This window comes from Perca flavescens, chromosome 4 (genome assembly GCF_004354835.1).
Source record: "Perca flavescens isolate YP-PL-M2 chromosome 4, PFLA_1.0, whole genome shotgun sequence".
In the NCBI taxonomy this organism is placed as follows: domain Eukaryota; kingdom Metazoa; phylum Chordata; class Actinopteri; order Perciformes; family Percidae; genus Perca; species Perca flavescens.
This window is the reverse complement of record NC_041334.1, coordinates 11,569,924-11,579,885: the sequence shown is the minus strand read 5'-3', so window position 1 is coordinate 11,579,885 and position 9,962 is coordinate 11,569,924.

The following is a 9,962-nucleotide window of genomic DNA, read 5'->3' as shown; positions in this document are numbered from 1 at the left end:
ACTTTACAATATATTTAATTGCAATACAACAACACCACTATACAATGCTACAAACAGGTCTACACAGCTATAAGCTTATGCTGACTTTCAGACAGACATGATGGCTGGATGTGAGTTTGGGCTTATTATTATTAGTATTATTACAACCAAACACTTTAACAGACTGGTGTATTCCGTGACATGTGTTGTGGCTCTCTCTCTCTCTGTCTTTCCGTGGACCTGCTGTGTGTGTGATGCAGTGTTGTAGTCGAGTCACCAACAGTCGAGTCCAAGTCATGTCTCGAGCCTCTGGTGTTCAAGTCCGAGTCACCAAAGAAGAGTCTGAGTCGAGTCACCATTACCTGAGTTTGAGCCCGAGTCGAGACATGAGTCCAGAGAATAGCGACCAGAGTCTGAGTCCAGGACTGGAAACGTCAGAAACGTCATCAAACTTCCGTGTCTCCATTTTGTCAATGCTCGAGTCATCAGTGTGTGAGTCCAATTTGAGTCACAAGTCCAGAGAATAGCGACTTGAATCGGACTCGAGTCAGAGTCCAGGGCCATGTTCAGTCCTGAAAAAACGTAGCAACACAGGTTTTTTTAACTGGAATGTTTGGTGCGTTGAACTCCCCGTTGTCTGCGCAAGTGCTCTAAATGGTTCTTTGGTTGGTGATTGGTTCCTCCATGGCAGCCATTAAGGACATAAGACCAGCTGCCCCCAGGTTCTCCTTTTTTCAAAAAAGTCAACAACTATAAATCGTGTAGCTGGGTTGCCTCAGTGGGTAGAGCAGACGCACATATACTGAGAGGTTTATGCCTCGACGCAGAGGTCCAGGGTTCGGGTCCGACCTGTGATGATTTCCTGCATGTCTTCCCCATCTCTCTCCCCTTTCTCAGCTAGCTGTCCTACCACTTAAAAAAGGTGGAAAAGCCCACAAATTAATCTTTTAAAAGATAACTATAAATCCTCTTTTTTTGATGTTTGTGTTGTGTCTTGGAGTTAATCATCTGATGCAAAAAAAAAAACTTTGCAGCTGTGGGAACTGTTGGGGTGAGTCACTTTTTATTCCCAAAGTTAAGGGTGTGTGTTGGCTTCATGGTGGCACTACAACCTAAATCAATAAAACCTGTGCTTCCCTAACCAAACAATAATACACCAAAACAGACATCATTTCCCAAAGCAAAAACAGGAGAAAAACAGTACAAACAACCTCCAACCCCTCCCAAATTAAGCTGCATGTTCTGAAATAATGGCAGTAAGCAGCTCTGTGAAGCTGCTGGAAACAGCTTCAGTTTATGGAATATTTTGACCCAAACATCCGTTTCACAACAGGGAAATCAAGGCTCAAATCAAGACATGCTGGTGATTAATAGAAGCTGGGTACTGAACACAGCTAATTTTCCCAGACTGTAATTTTCCCTCAATGCGGCTGCGATTACATGCGGTTACTTTTTTTCTCTCTCTTCAAATCAAAACAACTGACTTCCATTTAAGTATTTATATGAGTGCTACATAAAATACAAATTTAAAATGTCCTATTTATGCCTCACAGCGAGTAGTCAATAAAGACAGAAGGCTCTTTCAGGTACAGTACAAATCCAGTCACGAGTCTTTATTCTTTATTTTGTCTTGATTTATAATTTTACCCGGAAATGTGGCACACAAATACCACCACGTTATTTATGATTATTGCTCCCATGTGAACCAACAAAAGCCCCATTTGTTCAGCAGGACCGCCAAAGATGTTGGTGGCTTGAACCTGCTGTTGAATAATGTTAATTTTGCAGTTGGGTTGTTGCGGTCTGAGCTTTAAATAACTTGCACTCCAGAGAAAGAAGCAAGACGCTGACATTTCCATTCTCTGCCTGCCAGTTCCAAGAATAGACTTTCCTGCTGAGAATTTCTTTTTCCATTTCATCTTTGTGACAGTTTTTTGGCTTTCACACAGAAACAAGCATTGCAAATGTGTGTGTTTTTTAAGATTAGTGTTTCATGGTACTTTCGCATTTTGTTCTACAGTCAAAAATAGAACAGGAAATGGCAGGGCAAAGCACGTGAGGGATGATGTGAAAAATCAAATGTGGCCAGTTTTGATCCCAGGATGTTGTGGTGCCTTGGTACAGGCCACAGGGACACCGTGTGTGCACTTTTTTCCATGCACTTTTGCAGATTTTCCCGTGTTAACTCGCATTTGGCATGTCAAGTTCCATCCACACTGTATCCCAGTTAATGGTAACTACTGTTTTCCTGTGAAAGGCTGCCTACGGACATGTGCTACCTTTTTTACACAAGACTTTGCCTTTTTCTTTAACCTACCACAAGTAAGATTCACCTGGGTGTAATGCCCATTTTCTGGGGGACAGTGTTTGTAACTACCACCTACAAACAGCTCTTTATCTAGTATGGACCAAAAAACAATCTTTTTTCTTAGTTAGAAAAACTTCCAGTCCAGTGGTGAAAGAACAAAAAATCATAGAAAGGTATGTCATGAAAGTCATAAAAAAAAGTCATAGTATAGTATATCATAAAACAAAGTCACAGCATAGTATATCGAACATATTCGACATGCTATACTCTGACTGTTAGACATACTATACTATGACATTTTATCCATTTTTTCGACATACTATACTATGACTTTTTGTCCATTTTTTCGATATGCTACACTATGACTGTTTGACATAGTATACTATGATTGTTTGACATTATACTATGACTTTGTATGTCATAGCCTACTACACTATGACTGTTTGACATAGTATACTATGATTGTTTGACATTATACTATGACTTTTTATGTCATAGCCTATTATACTATGACTGTTTTCGACATACTATACTATGACTTTTTATCACTTTTTTCGACATGCTATACTATGACTGTTTGACATACTATACTATGACTGTTTTCGACATACTATACTATGACTATTTTCTCACTTTTTCGACATACTATACTATGACTGTTTTCTCACTTTTTCAACATACTATACTATGACTGTTTGATATAATATAAGATGACTGTTTATCACTTTTTTCGACATACTATACTATGAATGTTTTTGATATACTATACTATGACTTTTTAATCACCTTTTTTGACATGCTATACTATGACTGTTTGACATACTATACTAAGACTGTTTTCGACATACTATACTATGACTGTTTTCGACATACAATACTATGACTGTTTGACATACTATACAATGACTGTTTTCGACATACTATACTATGACTTTTCATGAATAATTTTGACATGATATACTATGACTGTTTGACATACTATGCTATGATTGTTTGACATACTACACCATGACTTTTTTCAACATGATATACTATGACTGTTTGACATTGTACTATGACTTTTTATGTCATAGCCTACTATACTATGACTGTTGTCAACATACTACACTATGACTTTTTATCAATTTTTTCGACATACTATATTATGACTGTTTTCGACATACTATACTATGACTGTTTTCGACATACTATACTATGACTGTTTTATCACTTTTATCGCCATACTATAATTTGACTGTTTTCAACATACTATACTATGACTTTTTATCAATTTTTTCGACATACTATATTATGACTGTTTTCGACATGCTATACTATGACTGTTTTTGACATACAATACTATGACTGTTTGACATACTATACTATGACTGTTTTCGACATACTATACTATGACTTTTCATGAATTTTTTCGAGATGATATACTATGACTGTTTGACATACTATTGCTATGATTGTTTGACATACTACACCATGACTTTTTTCGACATGATATACTATGACTGTTTGACATTGTACTATGACTTTTTATGTCATAGCCTACTATACTATGACTGTTGTCAACATACTACACTATGACTTTTTATCACTTTTTTCGACATGATATACTATGACTGTTTGACATACTATACTATGACTGTTTTCGACATACTATACTATGACTGTTTTATCACTTTTATCGCCATACTATAATTTGACTGTTTTCAACATACTATACTATGACTTTTTATCATTTTTTTCGACATGCTATAATATGACTGTTTTCGACAGACTATATTATAACTGTTTTATCACTTTTATCGACATACTATTCTATGACTGTATGACATACTATAACATGACTTTTTTCGACATACTATACTATGACTTTTTATCAATTTTTTTGACATACTATATTATGACTGTTTTCGACATACTATACTATGACTGTTTTCGACATACTATACTATGACTGTTTTATCACTTTTTTCGACATGCTATACTATGACTGTTTTCGACATACTATACTATGACTTTTTAATCACTTTTTTGACATGCTATAATATGACTGTTTTTGACATACTATAATATGACTTTTTTCGACATACTATACTATGACGTTTCATCAATTCTTTCGACATGCTATACTATGACTGTTTGACATACTATACTATGACTGTTTTCGATATACTATACTATGACTTTTTAATCACCTTTTTTGACATGCTATACTATGACTGTTTGACATACTATACTAAGACTGTTTTCGACATACTATACTATGACTATTTTCTCACTTTTTCGACATACTATACTATGACTGTTTTCTCACTTTTTCAACATACTATACTATGACTGTTTGATATAATATACTATGACTGTTTATCACTTTTTTCGACATACTATACTATGACTGTTTTCGATATACTATTCTATGACTTCTTAATCACTTTTTTTGACATGCTATACTATGACTGTTTGACATACTATACTAAGACTGTTTTCGACATGCTATACTATGACTGTTTTTGACATACAATACTATGACTGTTTGACATACTATACTATGACTGTTTTCGACATACTATACTATGACTTTTCATGAATTTTTTCGACATGATATACTATGACTGTTTGACATTGTACTATGACTTTTTATGTCATAGCCTACTATACTATGACTGTTGTCAACATACTACACTATGACTTTTTATCACTTTTTTCGACATGATATACTATGACTGTTTGACATACTATACTATGACTGTTTTCGACATACTATACTATGACTGTTTTCGACATACTATACTATGACTGTTTTATCACTTTTATCGCCATACTATAATTTGACTGTTTTCGACATACTATACTATGACTTTTTATCATTTTTTTCGACATACTATACTATGATTGTTTTATCACCTTTTTTGACATGCTATAATATGACTGTTTTCGACAGACTATATTATAACTGTTTTATCACTTTTATCGCCATACTATTCTATGACTGTATGACATAATATAATATGACTTTTTTCGACATACTATACTATGACTTTTTATCAATTTTTTCGACATACTATATTATGACTGTTTTCGACATACTATACTATGACTGTTTTCGACATACTATACTATCACTGTTTTATCACTTTTATCGCCATACTATAATTTGACTGTTTTCAACATACTATACTATGACTTTTTATCAATTTTTTCGACATGCTATACTATGATTGTTTTATCAACTTTTTCGACATGCTATGATATGACTGTTTTCGACAGACTATATTATAACTGTTTTATCACTTTTATCGACATACTATTCTATGACTGTATGACATAATATAATATGACTTTTTTCGACATACTATACTATGACTTTTTATCAATTTTTTCGACATACTATATTATGACTGTTTTCGACATACTATACTATGACTGTTTTCGACATACTATACTATGACTGTTTTATCACTTTTATCGCCATACTATAATTTGACTGTTTTCAACATACTATACTATGACTTTTTATCATTTTTTTCGACATGCTATACTATGATTGTTTTATCAACTTTTTCGACATGCTATAATATGACTGTTTTCGACAGACTATATTATAACTGTTTTATCACTTTTATTGACATACTATTCTATGACTGTATGAAATACTATAATATGACTTTTTTCGACATACTATACTATGACTTTTTATCAATTTTTTCGACATACTATATTATGACTGTTTTCGACATACTATACTATGACTGTTTTCGACATACTATACTATGACTGTTTTTGACATACAATACTATGACTGTTTGACATACTATACTATGACTGTTTTCGACATACTATACTATGACTTTTCATGAATTTTTTCGACATGATATACTATGACTGTTTGACATACTATGCTATGATTGTTTGACATACTACACCATGACTTTTTTCGACATGATATACTATGACTGTTTGACATTGTACTATGACTTTTTATGTCATAGCCTACTATACTATGACTGTTGTCAACATACTACACTATGACTTTTTATCACTTGTTTCGACATGATATACTATGACTGTTTGACATACTATACTATGACTGTTTTCGACATACTATACTATGACTGTTTTCGACATACTATACTATGACTGTTTTATCACTTTTATCGCCATACTATAATTTGACTGTTTTCGACATACTATACTATGACTTTTTATCATTTTTTTCGACATACTATACTATGATTGTTTTATCACCTTTTTTGACATGCTATAATATGACTGTTTTCGACAGACTATATTATAACTGTTTTATCACTTTTATCGCCATACTATTCTATGACTGTATGACATAATATAATATGACTTTTTCGACATACTATACTATGACTTTTTATCAATTTTTTTATGACTTTTGACATACTATATTATGACTGTTTTTTTTTCGACATACTATACTATGACTGTTTTCGACATACTATACTATACTATGACTGTTTTATCACTTTTATCGCCATACTATAATTTGACTGTTTTCAACATACTATACTATGACTTTTTATCATTTTTTTCGACATGCTATACTATGATTGTTTTATCAACTTTTTCGACATGCTATAATATGACTGTTTTCGACAGACTATATTATAACTGTTTTATCACTTTTATCGACATACTATTCTATGACTGTATGACATACTATAATATGACTTTTTTCGACATACTATACTATGACTTTTTATCAATTTTTTCGACATACTATATTATGACTGTTTTCGACATACTATACTATGACTGTTTTCGACATACTATACTATGACTGTTTTATCACTTTTTTCGACATGCTATACTATGACTGTTTTCGACATACTATACTATGACTGTTTTATCACTTTTTTTTGACATGCTATACTATGACTGTTTTCGACATACTATACTATGACTTTTTATCATTTTTTTCGACATGCTATACTATGATTGTTTTATCAAGTTTTTCGACATGCTATAATATGACTGTTTTCGACAGACTATATTATAACTGTTTTATCACTTTTATCGACATACTATTCTATGACTGTATGACATACTATAATATGACTTTTTTCGACATACTATACTATGACTTTTTATCAATTTTTTTTTGACATACTATATTGATGACTGTTTTTTCGACATTCTATACTATGACTGTTTTTGACATACAATACTATGACTGTTTGACATACTATACTATGACTGTTTTCGACATACTATACTATGACTTTTCATGAATTTTTTCGACATGATATACTATGACTGTTTGACATACTATGCTATGATTGTTTGACATACTACACCATGACTTTTTTCGACATGATATACTATGACTGTTTGACATTGTACTATGACTTTTTTTACATCATAGCCTACTATACTATGACTGTTTTCAACATACTACACTATGACTTTTTATCACTTGTTTCGACATGATATACTATGACTGTTTGACATACTATACTATGACTGTTTTCGACATACTATACTATGACTGTTTTCGACATACTATACTATGACTGTTTTATCACTTTTATCATACATACTATAATTTGACTGTTTTCGACATACTATACTATGACTTTTTATCATTTTTTTACGACATACTATACTATGATTGTTTTATCACCTTTTTTTTTTTCGATGCTATAATATAACTGTTTTCGACAGACTATATTATAACTGTTTTATCACTTTTATCGCCATACTATTCTATGACTGTTTGACATAATATAATATGACTTTTTTTGACATACTATACTATGACTTTTTTATCAATTTTTTCGACATACTATATTATGACTGTTTTCGACATACTATACTATGACTGTTTTCAATTTTATCGACATACTATACTATGACTGTTTTATCACTTTTATCGCCATACTATAATTTGACTGTTTTCAACATACTATACTATGACTTTTTATCATTTTTTTCGACATACTATACTATGATTGTTTTATCACCTTTTTTGACATGCTATAATATGACTGTTTTCGACAGACTATATTATAACTGTTTTATCACTTTTATCGCCATACTATTCTATGACTGTATGACATAATATAATATGACTTTTTTCGACATACTATACTATGACTTTTTATCAATTTTTTCGACATACTATATTATGACTGTTTTCGACATACTATACTATGACTGTTTTCGACATACTATACTATGACTGTTTTATCACTTTTATCGCCATACTATAATTTGACTGTTTTCAACATACTATACTATGACTTTTTATCATTTTTTTCGACATGCTATACTATGATTGTTTTATCAACTTTTTCGACATGCTATAATATGACTGTTTTCGACAGACTATATTATAACTGTTTTATCACTTTTATCGACATACTATTCTATGACTGTATGACATACTATAATATGACTTTTTTCGACATACTATACTATGACTTTTTATCAATTTTTTTGACATACTATATTATGACTGTTTTTGACATACTATACTATGACTGTTTTCGACATACTATACTATGACTGTTTTATCACTTTTTTCGACATGCTATACTATGACTGTTTTCGACATACTATACTATGACTGTTTTATCACTTTTTTCGACATGCTATACTATGACTGTTTTCGACATACTATACTATGACTTTTTATCATTTTTTTCGACATGCTATACTATGATTGTTTTATCAAGTTTTTCGACATGCTATAATATGACTGTTTTCGACAGACTATATTATAACTGTTTTATCACTTTTATCGACATACTATTCTATGACTGTATGACATACTATAATATGACTTTTTTCGACATACTATACTATGACTTTTTATCAATTTTTTCGACATACTATATTATGACTGTTTTCGACATACTATACTATGACTGTTTTCGACATGCTATACTATGACTGTTTTTTTTCGACATACTATACTATGACTGTTTGACATACTATACTATGACTGTTTTCGACATACTATACTATGACTTTTTATAAATTATTTTGACATGCTATACTATGACTGTTTGACATACTATACTATGATTGTTTTCGACATACTATACCATGACTGTTTTTTTTTTCGACATGCTATACTATGACTGTTTGACATTGTACTATGACTTTTTATGTCATAGCCTACTATACTATGACTGTTGTCAACATACTACACTATGACTTTTTATCACTTTTTTCGACATGATATACTATACTATGACTGTTTTCGACATACTATACTATGACTGTTTTCGACATACTATACTATGACTTTTTTACACATACTATACTATGACTGTTTTATCACTTTTTTGACATGCTATACTATGACTGTTTTCGACATACTATACTATGACTTTTTATCATTTTTTTCGACATACTATACTATGATTGTTTTATCACCTTTTTTGACATGCTATAATATGACTGTTTTCGACAGACTATATTATAACTGTTTTATCACTTTTTTCGCCATACTATTCTATGACTGTTTTATCACTTTAATATAATATGACTTTTTTGACTTTTTTTTCGACATACTATACTATGACTTTTTATCAATTTTTTTCGACATACTATATTATGACTGTTTTTTCGACATACTATACTATGACTGTTTTAGACATACTATACTATGACTGTTTTATCACTTTTATCGCCATACTATAATTTG